The sequence below is a fragment of the Trichomycterus rosablanca genome, chromosome 12, assembly GCF_030014385.1.
Source record: "Trichomycterus rosablanca isolate fTriRos1 chromosome 12, fTriRos1.hap1, whole genome shotgun sequence".
NCBI lineage: Eukaryota > Metazoa > Chordata > Actinopteri > Siluriformes > Trichomycteridae > Trichomycterus > Trichomycterus rosablanca.
In genome coordinates this window covers 12,731,151-12,749,376 of record NC_085999.1, presented here as the reverse complement: position 1 = coordinate 12,749,376, position 18,226 = coordinate 12,731,151, and the positions used below count along the sequence as shown (strand labels likewise).

General features: G+C 41.3%; 1 protein-coding gene across 1 annotated transcript in view; it reads right to left on the bottom strand.

Moving 5' to 3' along the window:
• The window catches only part of man1a2 (mannosidase, alpha, class 1A, member 2), a 116,521-nt gene that overhangs the window by 31,742 nt on the left and 66,553 nt on the right, over window positions 1-18,226 (bottom strand). The window lies entirely within an intron of this gene.

Below are 18,226 nucleotides of genomic sequence, written 5' to 3'. Positions count from 1 at the left end.
ACAATATGAAATCTGATCTCACAGTTAAAATATAGTCTGACCGTAAGGTCGCCTTTTATATCTCACTTTGGCCAGACAGCTTAATGTATTGGTTTACTATTACCATAATCAAACACAGTAGTAAGGCTGTAGCAGTAGTTCAGCACTGGTGTTCAGCACTGTGGGGTGTGAGTACCTGTACAGGTGGGCGAGACAAAACGAGATTTATTTACTTCTAAAACTAAACCAATTCATTTTTCACCCACAGGAGGCATATTTGATTCGTCTTGCTGACCATACACACACACACACACACACACACGCACATCTAATGTTATCCAGCTCAGTCTGAAAAATGGACAGGTGGCTAGCAAAACTTAAATATATGGCTCTCACTCACTTTCTTAACCGCTTATCCAGTCAGGGTCGCATGGGGTGCTGGAGCCTATCCCAGCTTTTCAATGGGCGCAAGGCACACATTAACAACCTGGACAGGGCGCCAGTCCATCGCAGGGCAGACACACACCCATTCACCTAGAGGGCAATTCAGTGTCTCAAATTAACCTGACTGCAAGTTTCTGGACTGTGGGAGGAAACCGGGGAAAACACACTGGGAGAACATACAAACTCCAAACAGAAAGGACCCGGACCACCCCGCCTGGGGATCGAACCCAGGACCTTCTTGCTGTGAGGTGACAGTGCTACCCACAGAGCCACCGTGCCGCCCAATATGGCTAACAGTGAAGATAAATTAGTGACAAAAAACAATGACTGTGTTGTTTCAGCCGAGGACTCCACTAGCAAGGTCATCCATTCCTATACCACTGATGCAGATGAGCCATCTACATCAAGAGTTTTGGCTGTCAGTCAAAGCAGAGTATCATGAACTGGTGAACCTAGTAATTTATCTGCTTCTGCCTTTTGCCTTTACTTGGTTCTGTGAAGCAACAGTGGAGGACGATTTACGACAAGCTGTAACAGATATTGAACCACGACATTCTGTGATGTGCTCGCAGAAACGGGCTAAGCCATCGCATTGAATAAGGTAGCGTCTTTTTGGCGTCTGTATTGTCTTTTTGAAGTAAATATTTAAATCAGCAAAATTGCATCATATACACTGACCAGGCATAACATTATGACCACTGAAAGGTGAAGTGAATAACACGATTATTAGGGATGTAACGATGCACCACAAGTCAGTTAATAACCGATTCAAAAATTGAAAAATCATGTAAAATGAATCGATATTCACTTTAAACAGCAGAGGGCACTGGTGCTATACACCTTGCCTGGTTGACGTCACTGGCGCTATACGCTTGGTTGCCAAATTCGGGGGTTTTCAGCCAAATTGGGCTTAATTCAAAATTGTTTTGCATAGTTTGTACCTACCTCAGAAATACAAGGGCATTTATTATTTAGATAAATAAAAGATAAGCACAAATACAGTATTTTATTTGATTTTTTAAGAGAAATAATAAAAGGAAACTTTGTCATAATTTGTCTTCAGTTTTAGTTTAAAAAAATCAGGAAAAATTTTTATCGTGAACCCAGTATTGTGAATCGCATCGCATCGTGGGTGGAGTGTATCCCTACTGGTTATCTCTTCATCACGGCACCTGTTAGTGGGTGGGATATATTAGGCAGCAAGTGAACATTTTATCCTCAAAGTTGATGTGGGGAAAAATAGGCAAGCGTAAGGATTTGAGCAAGTTTGACAAGTCCGATCCATGGAGGCCCCACCTCACAACTTAGAAGAGTTAAAGGATGTGCTGCTAACATCTTGGTGCCAGATACCACAGCACACCTTCAGGGGTCTAGTGGAGTCCATGACTCGATGGGTCAGGGCTGTTTTGGCAGCAAAAGGAGGAACAACACAATATTAAGAGGGTGGTCATAACGTTATGCCTAATCGGTGTATATGATGTGCACAACGGTAATGATATAATTTTAGCCTGTCAAGAGCTTTCGTTAAAGTTTCTGAGTTAGGGCTGATGTGGGGGAGGGGTTGGGTAGCGCAAGTTCAAGAGGGCGCATGCCAAAAAAGTTGAAACCCCTTGTCTAGCACACACTTCAACAATACGTACATATAAATGTGTGTATTGGTCACATTTGGATGACACATGACACCCCAAAATACCCACCTTACTACTGATGGGGACAGAACCATGTTACATCACTTATTATGTTATGATTTCCAGGCAAATTAGATAAGCAGGAAACAAATTTAAACCTGTAGCACAGTGAATGTTTCATTGTGTTCTACAGATATAATTAAAACATGGACCTGGGCAGATTGAAATGCATGTCACTGTCTATAATAAAGAATTATTCATAAGCCTGCAAAAATGACTAGTAATGAGTGACACACAGGTTCATTTGTACCAGATCCACTGTAGGCACGATTTGTAATGCATCACTTATTGTGCAACATGACTTCCATGATGATTTATTATTAGATGCACATCCAATAATAAATGAAGAACATTTTCTAAGGATTATTTATTTCGAGGCTAAAAGCGTATATACTCGATGTGTATATATAGAATATAATAATCAACTTGGACATTGATTTTAATTATGATATTTATGATTATGTGCTGATTATGTGCACAAGTTTCAGTTTTAGTAAAATCCATCAGCAATTACTACATTAAATAACTAGCCATAAAGCTGGCACTCTAATTTTTGAGGTCTCTTCTTAATTAGGAAGATTTATTTGCTAAAACGTATATTTTTTATTTATTTTTTTATTATCTATTTTTCCCCACTTTTGCCCCCCAATTTTTCTCCCCTATTCTATTCATGTCCAATTACCCTGAATGCATCCTCTATACTGATTCGACCCTTCACGGCTGACTGCGCCTCTGAACTGACTTGCGCCCCCTCCAGTACGCAATCAGTACAGACTGCATTTTTCACCTGCACGAGTCGAGTTTATACACTAATGGACGCTGTGTACGGAGGGTCACACCCCCATCAGCATTATTCCTCAGCCCTGTGCAGGCGCCATCAGTCAGCCAGCAGGGGCCGCAGTAGCACCAGTTATGAGGACCTATGATCCGACTAACAACCCTGAACAACAGCCAATGGTTGTTCATACTGCCGCCCAGACTAGTCGGAAAGGCAGAGCTGAGGTTCGATACGATGTATTCGAAACCCCAACTCTGTTTACCAAGCCTGCAAGTTTATAGCAGATGACAATCATGGTGCTCATCATCATCATCATCTGTTCCACTTATCCATTCAGGGTCGCGGTGGCAACAGTGCAAGCAAAGAGTCCCAGGCATCTCTCTCCCCTGCCGCTTCTACCAGCTCCTTTGGTGGGATCCCCAGGCGTTCCCATGCCAGCTGGGAGATGTAATCCATTCTTATCAGATGCCCAAACCACCTCAACTGGCTCCTCTCCACACGAAGGAGCAGCAGTTCTACTCATAGCTCCTCCCGTATTGCTGAGCTCATCACCCGATCACGGAGAGTACGCCCAGCAACCCGCCGGAGAAAGCTCATTTCGGCCACTTGTATCCGCGACCTCGTTTTTTTCGGTCATTACCCAAAGCTCATGACCATAGGTAAGGATAGGGACATACAGGGGTTAGACAAAATAACTGAAACACCTGTCATTTTAGTGTGGGAGGTTTCATGGCTAAATTGGACCAGTCTGGTGGCCAATCTTCATTAATTGCACATTGCACCAGTAAGAGCAGAGTGTGAAGGTTCAATTAGCAGGGTAAGAGCACAGTTTTGCTCAAAATATTGCAATGCACACAACATTATGGGTGACATACCAGAGTTCAAAAGAGGACAAATTGTTGGTGCACGTCTTGCTGGCGCATCTGTGACCAAGACAGCAAGTCTTTGTGATGTATCAAGAGCCACGGTATCCAGGGTAATGTCAGCATACCACCAAGAAGGACAAACCACATCCAACAGGATTAACTGTGGACGCAAGAGGAAGCTGTCTGAAAGGGATGTTCGGGTGCTAACCCGGATTGTATCCAAAAAACATAAAACCACGGCTGCCCAAATCACGGCAAAATTAAATGTGCACCTCAACTCTCCTGTTTCCACCAGAACTGTCCGTCGGGAGCTCCACAGGGTCGATATACACGGCCGGGCTGCTATAGCCAAACCTTTGGTCACTCGTGCCAATGCCAAACGTCGGTTTCAATGGTGCAAGGAGCGCAAATCTTGGGCTGTGGACAATGTGAAACATGTATTGTTCTCTGATGAGTCCACCTTTACTGTTTTCCCCACATCCGGGAGAGTTACGGTGTGGAGAAGCCCCAAAGAAGCGTACCACCCAGACTGTTGCATGCCCAGAGTGAAGCATGGGGGTGGATCAGTGATGGTTTGGGCTGCCATATCATGGCATTCCCTTGGCCCGATACTTGTGCTAGATGGGCGCGTCACTGCCAAGGACTACCGAACCATTCTGGAGGACCATGTGCATCCAATGGCGGTGCCGTGTATCAGGATGACAATGCACCAATACACACAGCAAGACTGGTGAAAGATTGGTTTGATGAACATGAAAGTGAAGTTGAACATCTCCCATGGCCTGCACAGTCACCAGATCTAAATATTATTGAGCCACTTTGGGGTGTTTTGGAGAAGCGAGTCAGGAAACGTTTTCCTCCACCAGCATCACGTAGTGACCTGGCCACTATCCTGCAAGAAGAATGGCTTAAAATCCCTCTGACCACTGTGCAGGACTTGTATATGTCATTTCCAAGACGAATTGACGCTGTATTGGCCGCAAAAGGAGGCCCTACACCATACTAATAAATTATTGTGGTCTAAAACCAGGTGTTTCAGTTATTTTGTCCAACCCCTGTAGATCGACTGGTAAATTGAGAGCTTTGCTTTGTGCTTTCTCTTCACCACAATGGTCCGGTAAAGTGACCGCATTACTGCAGACGCCACACCCAACCTACAGTCGATCTCATGATCCCTCTTCGCATCACTCATGAACAAGAATCATGGTGCTGTAATTCATTAATGCTGAGCAGACACAGTGGGTCTGTCTGAAAACCTAGTGAGCTGCCTTGCTGCCTACTGCCTACCTAGGCAGCTCCCAAAGTAGAGAGGATTCTAATAAGACATCGAACTTATAAGGCAGATTATTCAGACACGCTACTTAGCCAGCGATTACGGCAATTACGTTACGGCGGTTACAGTCAGCAGTTAGCCTCAGGCTGTTCAAACCAATGGGCTGAGGAGGCACAACCCGCTAGAATGCCAGCTAACATCTCCCTCCGTGTACCGAAAACAGTTAAATTGTCATTGACGGTACAAAACTGCAAATAAATGACACTTGTACACCTGTATACAAATTAAGGGCAAGCTGTGAAGCCTAGTGGTTAAGGTACTGGGCTAGTAATCAGAAGGTCGCTGGTTCAAGCCCCACCACTGCCAGGTTGCTGCTGTTGGGCCCTTGATCAAGGCCCTTAATTCTAATTGCTTAGACTGTATATTGCAACTGTAATGTAAGTCGCTTTGGATAAAGGCGCCTACTACATGCTAAAAATGTAAATAGAAATAATTCGTTCGCCATATTTGTCATTTTTTGTGAGAAAAGTTGTGCTGCACTGAATGCTGGGATTGCCTTCACCGCTAAGAAAGCATTGAATGCTCCCTCATTATTCAGTCAGTTTATAGTTTTGAATTAAGTCACCTTAGTAGGCAGAATTTTAAGGTATTAAAGAGTTTATACAGCCTTCCTCTCGGGAGCGTGCATAGGATGACATAAAATGCGTCTATGTAGAGAGATCACTAGGTTTTCAGACAGACACACTGACTCACTAACCTACCTACCTCACACCAAGATCACCTTTGGCACTCACCCACTCTACCAACATCACCTTCCTACTTCAATCACCTACAACACTCACTAACCTACTTAACAAACTCACCTATCTACCTACCTACACTCACCCACCTCACTCACATTACTACCCATCTATCCTGCTGCTTTAGCCATTTCTAACTGTCTTATTTATCGTCTTATTACACTAATGAACAGATTTTATGTTCTCATAAGTCTGTAAGTCTGTAACTTGTGAGAAGTTCTTTGAATCTTTGGTTTCATCCTCCAACATCTGTTCCATTAATCCTGTGCTCCAATTCTATCAAGTGTATTCATTTGCTTTCAAGTCTCTCATCGTTCAACTCCACTCTTAACAAATCCAGCAGCCGCTCACCACACACACACACACACACACACACACACACACACACACACACACACACACACACACACACACACAGCAAGCTCATCACACAAAATTATTCCTGATTGACATTTAGAAAGGTCAACGTTATGGGTGCCAAACACTATTTGTACGAAAACAAATTGACATCAACAAGGGTTTATAGGAAATGACAACAGCCGGTGTTTTTTACAGCCTCTACAACAGTCTTGCTTCTGCCAGGTTTATTAACTGACTGCTTTCGTATGCTCAAACATGAAGGCCCACACGGCAGCAGCTGTAGTGAATTCATTATTCAGATTTCAGTTGCTTTACTGGCTCATGATTTGGCAGTTTAGGCTAAACAAGGTGTTTTCGTTTTACAGGTGAGCTTATGGTATACACCGCTGAGGAATAGTGCATCTTATTGCATTTCATTGCATCTGTCACAGTGAATTATTTGAAATCATAAAACAAAACTTAATATACACAAATGGAACTGCATGTACGTGTACTTATGACATCTCTACCTTCAGCTAAATGCAGTGTTTGTAATTACAAAATACAAAATACAAAAGAGACTAGGCAAAATTTCAATTGATGGGAGCTTTGCAAAAAGTAAACATTGGTGCTCTGCTGACATTTGGAGAAAGAAAACAAAGCAAAACAGCTGGATGATTCTCTAACGTTCTGATAATGTTCTGTGAAAGACAAAGAGTTTTATTTCTATCTGACAAAAAACAAATGCATCATTTAATATTAATACTTTACTGACAGCCAAACATGGGAAAAGTGTGTGTGTGTGTGTGTGTGTTTGTTGCTTTGCTGTGAAAGGACATAGACAACTTGATGTTATTAGGAAAATAATTAATTCCAGTTACTATTAGAAAGTTTTTTTTTTCTTTTCTATTTTTCCCCTCTTTTTCTCCCCTAATCTAGTCGTGTCCAATTACCCTGAATGCGTCCTCGATACTGATTCGACCCTTCACCGCTGACTGAGGACGCCTCTCAACTGCGCCCCCTCCGGCACGTACAGTCAGTACAGACTGCATTTTTCACCTGCACGAGTCGAGTTCATACACTGACAAGCACTCTGTATGGAGGGCCACATCCACATCAGCATTATTCCTCAGCCCTGTGCAGGCGCCATCAGTCAGCCAGCAGGGGCCACAGTTGCACCAGTTATGAGGACCTATGATCCGACTTTCTTACCCTCCAACCCTGAACAACAATCGTTGTTCATGTTACCGCCCAGTCGGAAAGGCAGGGCTGAGATTCGATACGATGTATTCGAAAACCCAACTCTGGTGCGCTAGCGTACTTTACCGCTGCGCCACCTGAGCGGCCTACTATTAGAAAGTTAAAAGAAAATGTTAGGTCAGCTGTCCATGAGTGAAGCTGAGCCAGAAATGGGATTAACAATAAATGATTAGGATATTAAGTCTAATACCATAAGTCCACTATGTTGATGGATGATATCCATTAGCCAATTTAGTTCCTACCATTACTATCACATTTATGTTTTCTATTTCTAGTTTTTAAAAAATCTGGCAAAATTTTCATCCCTTTTATAAAAAATCATAAATTTAAACTAATAATTTCTCATTTCAAACAGCCGTGAAAGTTAAAACGAAATGTTGTTGCCTTTATAAAAAATTTTAAGATAGAACTGTCATTTATTGATTCGATCAAGTCCAGTCAGATGTCAATTGTGTTTTCTGCCCTTATTTGAAATTTTTATTATCATCAGCGGCTTTATTCTGGTGAGGGTCACGGCAGCTCCTGGTCTCACTGAGCACATGGCAGGAACACCCTGGAAAGGGCACCAAGCCATTGCATGGTCTCTGCCATCCCCCCTACCCTCAAACATAGCCAATCATGTAGATGCCTGACTAACAAGTTGCACTGCTGAGTTTTGAACCCGGCTCTAAGCTATGGTGGGCTAGTGCAACAGACCACTGTGACACCTGAGGTGCTGTTTTCAAAATGTGAAACCAAAATGTATTCTTAGGAATTCTCAATTTTTCTGTTTGCTGATATGAGCGCAGTGTGTATGAAATTTAAAGCGGTCTGATATGGAGACATTTATTAAGTACAAAAGCTACATACAGTAGACCTTGACTTAGGAATTTCATTGGTTCCGAAGGGCTGTTCTTAAGTCAAAATGTTCGTTAGTTAAACCGGTTTTTCCCATACGAAATAATGTAAATAGAATTAATCCGTGCCAGACCTCCCAAACCACCCCCTTACCTAACCTTTCTAATGTCTTAAATGGTCTTTTTTGTTATTAATACAAGTATATTTGCCCTTAAATCTTAAATTATAGAATATACATTCCTGTAATAAACAATAACAAACAACAATACACAGTAGTACTGTACTGTACCTAAACACACATCACATTTCAGTACAGTACGTGTGCTGTACCATACACCATAATACATTGTATCTACCAGAAACAACATCTCTCAAATTTCTCATATTATTTCCTTCTTTATTTTAGTGACATTACAGTGACATCTACTGGCAGGAGTAATTATACAACAACAAAAAACTGCGCTTTCTCTGCACCTTCTCTGGGGACATTTTAATATAGAATTTTACAAAACATAAAGAAAACACCGGAAAAACACAGTCCGCTGTCCGAATGTTCGCTCACGGTATATATATATATATATATATATATATATATATATATATATATATATATATATATATAGAGAGAGAGAGAGAGAGAGAGAGAGAGAGAGAGAGAGAGAGAGAGAGAGAGAGAGAGAGAGAGAGAGAGAGAGAGACGGTCGGAGTTAACTTGTTCGTGACGTCACGCATTTCGCGAATTTCAGTTTGTAATCTGAAATTTGTTCATACATTAAGGTGATAAAGATCGTTTGTAGCCCAAAATGTTCGTATGGTAAACCGTTCGTAACTCAAGGGTCTACTGTATTCCGTATCCCATGCAAAAAATTTATGTAATCTATTTTTATGTAATTAAAAATAGTATTATTATAAGCTTTGTGGTCCTCTTTTTGTGTGCTGATTATGATATTCAGTTAAGTTCCCTTAAACGGACTGGGTTTTTTAAGTGTCGTTTGTAAAGCAAAACACTCATGCAATGTAAGAACATATGAAATAGGCTGCAAGTATATTTCATAACAGCAACTAGTGGCTGGATAGCCATACACAAGATGATATCAAACTGCAAAAAGAAAATAAATACAAGTCAGTCAAAGTAAAGATTTTGGACTTTCTGGGAATGTCAACAGCTTCTTTTATCAGTTTTTCCCCCAACAGCCTTGAAATTAAAACCCAACATTCATTTCAAGCTTCAGTGCCATAGATACTGCAACTATCAGATGAAAACACCAAGTCTGCCATGTCAATCTCCACAAATAAATACCTGCATCTGTCAGCATTATAGACACTTTCAAAATCAGTTAAAGACCAGCGCTGTGAAAACTGATTGGCGTCTAACTCCAGGAGTCCAGTTAACTGCACGCTACGGTGGAAGCCATTTCAACAGTCAGAATGCAAAATCCTTTCAGCTGCATCGCCAACTCCATATTTACTGAGGCTTGATCAATCTGGGTGACACATCAAATATCTGCTCAAAAGTGAATTGTACAACCACAAATCAGTCGGAACAGTACAGAGAAAATGCAGTGTTTCTTATATTTAGTTGGAGTTTTATTTCATTGCAGACAGTATGAAGATATTTCATGTTTTGTCTGGTTAACTTCATTTCATTTGGTAATATACACTGATCAGCCATAACATTAAAACCACCTTCTTGTTTCTACACTTACTGTCCATTTTATCAGCTCCACTTACCATATAGAAGCACTTGGTAGTTCTACAATTACTGACTGTAGTTCATCTGTTTCTCTGCATACTTTGTTAGCCCCCTTTATGCTGTTCTTCAATAGTCAGGACCCCCACAGGACCACCACAGAGTAGATATTATTTGGGTGGGGGATCATTCTCAGCACTGCTGTGACACTGACATGGTGGTGGTGTGTTAGTGTGTGTATGAGTGGATAAGACACAGCAGCGCTGCTGGAGTTTTTAAATACCGTGTCCACTCACTATCCACTCTATTAGACACTCCTACCTAGTTGGTTCACCTTGTAGATGTAAAGTCAGAGACTCATCTATTGCTGCTGTTTGAGTTGGTCATCTTCTAGACCTTCATCAGTGGTCACAGGTCGCTACCCACAAGGCGCTGCTGGCTGGATATTTTTGGTTGGTGGACTATTCTCAGTCCAGCAGTGACAGTGAGGTGATTAAAAACTCCAGCAGCGCTGCTGTGTCTGATCCACTCATACCAGCACAACACACACTAACACACCACCACCATGTCAGTGTCACTGCAGTGCTGAGAATTATCCACCACCCAAATAATACCTGCTCTGTGGTGGTCCTGACCATTAAAGAACAGCATGAAAGCAGGTTAAAAAAGTATGCAAAGAAACAGATGGACTACAGTCAGTAATTGTAGAACTACAAAGTGCTTCTATATGGTAAGTGGGGCTGATAAAATGGACAGTGAGTGTAGAAACTAGGAGGTTGTTTTAATGTTATGCCTGATCGGTGTACATCCATTCATACATTCCAGGCCTGCGACACATTTCAAAAAAACATAGGACGGGGAAATTCAGGGCTAGTAATGAGGTAAAAAAAAAATAATAATAATAATAATTGTGATTTCATACTAGCTGAAGTCATTCAAACTAGTCATGATTTTATTCAAAAGTAGTATACACAAATGTCTTTGAGAAACAAAGATGGGCAGAGAGAAAATGACTACATTGTTTAAAAACAATCTAACACCATGAAAGATGGTAAGGGATTTGCATATTTATCCCTCTACAGTTTTATTAATATCAAACGATTCAAGGAATCTGAAGGAATTTGTGTATAAAAGGCAAAAGCACAAGTCTGAGCTAAACACCTCTGATCTCTGATCCCTCAGACAGCCTGTCAGTCATCAATAGCTGATATAACCACATGGGCAAAGGATTACTCTGGAAAACCTTTATTTTTTAGGATTTTAACCCAGGACCTTCTTGCTGTGAGGTGCTACCCACCGAGCCACAGTGCCGTTCCAATATGCCACTAAAACTTTACTGTACAAAAAGCCTTATGTTAACATGTCCAGAAGCAATAAGTTCTCCGGGCTTGGAGGCATCTGTGATGGACCATTACATAGTGGAAATCAGCATTTCAGATCTTTTTTTGGAAGAAATGGACGCTGTGTGCTCCAGACTAAAGATGAAAAGGACCATCCAGACTGTTATTAATAACACACCCGATAACCAGGGTCTGTCATGGTATGGGGTTGTGTCAGTGCCCTTGACAAAGGTACTTTAATATTTACTGTCATGGCAGAGAAGTACAATGAGATTTTAGAGCCTACTGTTCCTACTGTTTGAAATAAAATAAAAGTCCAAGTAAATGGAAGAAACTCTGGTGCGTTTGCGGCACGGCACTATTTCACGTTTCAATTTCCACTGAAAAGGTGGCGCAGTGGGATATTCCGCTAGCTTACTGGGATTCTGAACTCTTCGAGTTTGTGTGTCCGAAAACAGGCACAGTTGGCAGTGTGTGCAGAAGACAAAACTGGTCACTAGTCTGCTGGGTGGGGTCTTTGACGTTGTGTAAGGACCCTGGTTAGTAGTCCGAGGTGCCTGGCTGAACACAGTGTTCAGTGAGTGACTCTCCATGTAACAGACTGGCCTCACACGCAAATCAGAGTCAGAGTCAGAGAGGTTTTATTGTCATTTCAGCTACATACAAGTACATATTGAAACGAAACAGCGTTCCTCTAGGATCACGGTGTAACACGGTACAAAAAGTGCAAGACAATACAAAACAGTGCAAATACAACAATAATACAAAAAATCCTATAATAAATAACTACAAAAGATATTCCTAATTATCCCTAATCTAAACAAGTACTTAGAAGACAGGACTAAAGACAAGTGTTAGTACATGATGGTGAATAGATGGTACAATGGTTCATGAGGTAGTGACATGTTGTACATTAGCAGCGTAAAATTGGCAATGCAGATAAGGTGCCTAAAAAGTAAATATGGTGCAAAATACAAGTAAGGTGCAGAAATTATTGTGCATTTCCAGGAGGTGTGCAAAAATGCAAGTAACAGTCAATACAGATCAGTGTGTGGCAACAAAGTATGGGGAAAATAAGGATGCAATCGGGGTCGCCATTAAATTGGCTACACTAAATTAGGAGAAATAGAGGGAAAAATGCATAAATAATAAAAAATAAATAGTATTTCTACAGCAATGGCACTAAACTAATTAGTCATATATTTAGTAAAGTGTGGTAGGGTTCACAGCCAAAAATGCTGGTCAGCCTTTAGCAATACTGTAAACCTGACAGGACTGGAAGGGTGTTATCAGGTAACCTTAAACTAGGGATGTCCCGATCCGATCTCAAAGATCGGGATCGGGGCCGATCAAGGCATTTTTTAATTGATCGGAATCGGCTTCATTAAACCCGATCTTAATCCCGATCTTTTGTTTTACGTCAGCATGTCCGGTGTGTGGAAATATTTTAAACGGGAAGGTAAAACAAGTCCAACAGTGAAGTGTAACGTCTGTAATGCGAGCGCTTCACGAGCCGGTAGTAGCAGAGCTGCGTTCAGTACTGTAGAATTTTACTGTTTATATGGTGTGTGAGTCAAGGATCACTCCGGTTTACGAAACAACGTAGTGATGCACTCGTTTAATAAAGAAATAAATACACGGTATATTCACATATTGTCGGGAGCAGAACACTTTATTAACTTCTGTTACGATACCGAATAGCAGACAGCTGAGTCGAGCACGCTGTTTCATGTTCTATGGAAGGCCTAACGGGTCAAAACACACTCACTTCGTGTACAAACGTCCATCAAACCCTTGTCACAATACAAGCACTTTAAGAACTGGCTTTCCTTCATAACCAAAGAGCCTTTCCATTTCAGGTTTTACTGTAATGCTTTCAAGTAACTTATTTTCTTATATTCAAGTTAAGCTGCTACACAGATTTCTGTTCATTTTTAGTGTATCACTGCATTAAACAGATTTTTTTTCTTCGAATGTAAAGTTTAAAGTAAAACTGTAATTATTTCACTCATTTTGATTGATTTTGTAAAAATACCAAAACATTAGGCCAATAGTTTGGATGCAGCATTTTCCCCTTCAGCACTGCAGAGCTTTTTAGTTGTTAAACATATACATTGGATTAATTTGAATAATTGTAATGTACTTGAAGTGTGCACTGTGTGAACAGTATTATCTAGTTCTTATCTAAACAATATCTAGAAAATACAAGTATCGGTTTGAGACTCGGTATCGGATCGGGATCAAAATTAATAATCGGGATCGGTATCGGGAACAAAAAAACGTGATCGGGACATCCCTACCTTAAACCATTATGTTTAGACTGATTTGTACTATAAACCTGGTGAACCTGAACACCAGGTGTTCAGAGGTACAAATACAGAGGCACTTAAATTAAAAGTTATATTTAAATGTACTTTAATGTACTTGTAACACCAGGCATACTAGAGACAAAGCTAAAGCAACAAAACTAGACGGCTACATGAGTCGGCACGAATCCTCAAGTGAGCTCCCAAAGCCAGCTTAGGTTTACCTTGCGCTTTTACATCTTTGTTCCACAGTAGAAAAGAAGACCTGATTGTTGCCAGTAACCTACGTGATGACCTGTTTTATTTACTTTATTGTTGTTTTAGTTTACTACAGGCTTTGACTGCAACGTGTAAACACTACGCACTTTATTCCCGTATCCATGGCACCAGCGCCTCAGAGGCTTGATGTAAATTACTACAGCACTGAGAAGTCTCAAATCCTTGAGGTTTCCTGCCCGCGTTTGGCACTAGCCACCTGTTTAAAGATTCATTCATTCATGAGCAGCACTTAGGGAACTGAGCAGAAAAAGACGCATTGATGCGTAAGATGAAGAAATGTGGTAAGACGCCGAAGTAAAATAGTCACGCTTTAAAAAATTGAGACATGAATAAACACAGCCACTACAAATCAAGTATGAGTGACTAAATATAAACACTTGAAGTTCATAAGGTGAACCGATTCAAAACACCTCAAACAAACAGAGAAGGGCGTGTTTCATACAGAGAAGGGTATATGATCTGAGAAAATACTGGGAGAACTACTCAACACTGCGTTTTGACATGACTGGATTAGGTTGGTTTTAGATTACACATTCAGGTTTTCCATAAAGCCCTTGTCCTATTTATCCCTCCCTGCTTTGCCTAGTTGTTCGCTTTCCTATTATCACCTTACACTGTGGGCGCACTAGTACACGTTACTCGTTCAGTCCATGCTTCACGTTACACATTGTGCGTGAGAAAACAATCAGCGTAAACAAAGCAGCTCAGTTCAGTTCAGCGCATCTCAATGGAAAGTCAACACAAATGAATAAGGCTTAGATGACATTTAGGTAAATTCGACTCGTATGAAAAGACTCGTTTTAATAATATTTACAAAATGATTTAATAGTTGCAGTATGATAGTTTATAAACTTCCAACGTTAATCAAATATTTACACCGATCAGCCATAACATTAAAACCACCTCCTTGTTGCTACACACATTGTCCATTTTATCAGCCCCACTTACCATATAGAAGCACTTGGTGGTTCTACAATTACTGACTGTAATCCATCTGTTTCTCTGCATGCTTTGTTAGCCCCCTTTCACCCTGTTCTTCAATGGTCAGGATCCCCACAGAGTAGGTATTATTTAGGTGGTGGATCATTCTCAGCACTGCAGTGAGACTGACATGGAGGTGGTGTGTTAGTGTGTGTTGTGCTGGTATGAGTGGATCAGACACAGCAGCGCTGCTGGAGTTTTTAAACACCTCACTGTCACTGCTGGACTGAGAATAGTCCACCAACCAAAAATATCCAGCCAACAGCGCCCCATAGGCAGCGTCCTGTGACCACTGATGAAGGTCTAGAAGATGACCAACTCAAACAGCAGCAATAGATGAGCGATCGTCTCTGACTTTACATCTACAAGGTGGACCTACTAGGTAGGAGTGTCTAATACAGTGGACAGTGGACACAGTATATAAAAACTCCAGCAGCACTGCTGTGTCTGATCCACTCATACCAGAACAACACACACTAACACACCACCACCATGTCATCGTCACTGCAGTGATGAGAATGATCCACCACGTAAATAATACCTGCTCTGTGGTGGTCCTGTGGGGGTCCTGACCATTGAAGAACAGGGTGAAAGCAGGCTAAAAAAAGTATGTAGCGAAACAGATGGACTACAGTCAGTAATTGTGGAACTACAAAGTGCTTCTATATGGACAGTCAGTGTAGAAACAAGGAGGTGGTTTTAAATGTTATGGCTGATCGGTGTATATTCATTACAAGGAACCAGGAATATTGGTGGGGAGGGGTCAAATGTAACTGTAAAGAATGTGTAAAACCTTTACCTTAGAAATAAACCCCACAAGGAATATAACTAGGGTCCTACTAAATTAACGGGAAATTAGTTTAATTTTACAGACCTCGCTTTCACAGATTTTTAAAGAAAAGTGCCACATTTCACATCAGTCAATAACTGAATAATAAATGGAAGCTACAATACACAGCACAGACTACCTTAATGGTTGAACGTAAACCTAGAACATCCAGGTACAGCTTCGACATCTTGGACATTTTTTCTAAACTATTGCTAGTGTAATCGAGGGTCTTTAGAGTTTGCTGAGTTAATAAAGTAATAAATAAACTGTACCTAGACAAACTATCGGAAGCATAACACTTTACTCGTTTGTACGTGATACGGGTCTGTGAGTGATCCCAGTGCTGGCAGGCGATAAGAATCAAGCACAGATTGGACACGTGTCAGAGAGGCCGTGTGGTGATCTGGCTCTCTTTGATCAGACCAGGGGTTGTGCAAGTCAGTGGCAGTGGAGTCACAATCGGGAATTGGAAATGACTAGGTTAAGAGATAAAGGGGAAAAATAAATACTGGCAGTTGATGGGTTCTTGCAGTGTAATCAGAGATTAAAGTCTGATGCTTTGGGATGGGTGAGGTTTGGACAGAACGTTCTAAGGGCGCATGCACATGAGAAGCGCTGTGCGCTTCGCCTGCCGCGAACCTCGACGCAAACTGCCGCTTTGGTCAGCACTTAACGAATATGAGACAAATCTGCATTTGTGTGACTTGTAGTATCCCACTTTATTTTCCTTTCAGCCGATTCACAGCAGTCACACCAGGTCCAGTCTTCACTATCTTATCATAAAGCTGAACATAACACAGCTTGATTTTGATCTAGTCTGTTATTATAGCATTATGGACACAATAGGGCTGATTTACAGTGAGCAGACATGCACCCACACTCGACGTTCTGCGATCCCCAGCCTATTTAACCCTGTTCTCTACACTCAAACACAATGACAAGAGAAATCACACACCTCATTAAGACAGTATTAACCACCTAGGGAAGGTAATTTCACTTGGAGCAAACAAAAAGCCGAAGTAATTGGAGATTTCATGAGGACTCCTGAGGGGATGACTCAGAATTATGCAAATGACATTCAAAATATTGAAAATGAACGAAACAAATGAAAAGTGGAGACGTCGTTAAGAAAAGATGTGAGGCCAGGCTTTGTCAGAACGTCTACAAAGATTATTCCCCCTCCTCCTCTCCTCAGTGTGTTAACCTCTTCCTCCTTCCTCTCATCTCTGCTTCTCATTCTGTATTGCAGCCCACTCGTAAAAATGTATTTCATGATGATGCAGGACACGGACAATGACGAGCAGATCGTCCCAATACTAATCCTCCATCCTTTATTCAGATGCTTTCAATGCCAATCAGGCTTTATAAAGGAGGGGGGTTTAGACCTGTGGGGTCAAGCATCCTTTAATTAAAGTGGGAGATCTGGGTTAAATATGCAGGTCTGTGGTTCATTACTGTAATGCTGATGCTTTTGGTAACAGTGTAAGCTGACTGTGACTTTATATTTTCCATCTGAACAGTGGATGAAGGAATAAAAATACAAAGATTTAATAAAGAACTAATAAAAGGTTTTCATAAGCAGTCCAGCCTGGACAAAATTTATACAAGACTGATTATTCAGATAAACGTTCCCTCTTTTTCTCCCAATTTTTAGCGCGTCCAATTTTTATTTTGCGTCATGCTTCCTCTCTACTGGTGCTGACCGATTAAGGAGAGCGAACTGACACCCCCCCCCTCCGACACGTGTGCAGTAGCCGACTGCATCTTTACACCTGCACGAGGCAAGTTCATATGCGGATCAGCTTTGTATACGGAGAGCCACACCCTGATCAACGCATTATCCCTCAGATCTGTGCAGACACCCTCAATGAGCCAGAAGAGGTCGTAATTTCATCAGTTATGAGGTCCCTATCTGGCTTTTTTCTTCCCTGTATGAACAACAAGCCAATCAATGTTCATGTAGTGCCCAGCCCAGCCGGATGGCAGAGCTGAATTTCGAACCGACGAGTTTGAAATATCAGGTCTGTTTAATTTGTTTGATCATTTGATTAAGTAGTCAAATTGGGGCAATACTTTGGACAAGAACAAACGAGTTTCAAATGTCAGCTCTGATGTGCTAGCGTGTTTTACCACTGTGCCACCTGAGCATCATTTATAATGTTTAAACTATATTAAATAAAAGAACAAAGAAACCTGAATATGGTCATTTTTAATAAAGGACCTATATAGAAAAAGTGTTGCCTCAATTTGGCTACTTAATCAAATAATTAACCAAATTTATTGAATAATTTAACTGACACATTTGATTAGTCTAATTTCCAGTCATTCACAGCAAGGGACAGTGGTAGCCTGGTGGGTAGGGCTTTGGGCTATCAACTGAAAGGTTGAGAGTTCGAATCCCAGCTCTGCCATGCAGCCACTGTTGGGCCCTTGAGCAAGGCCCTTAACCCTCTCTGCTCCAGGGCTTTGACCCCAGCCTCCAAACAAGCTGGGATATGCGAAGAAAGAATTGTGTTGTACTGTACACCTGTATATGT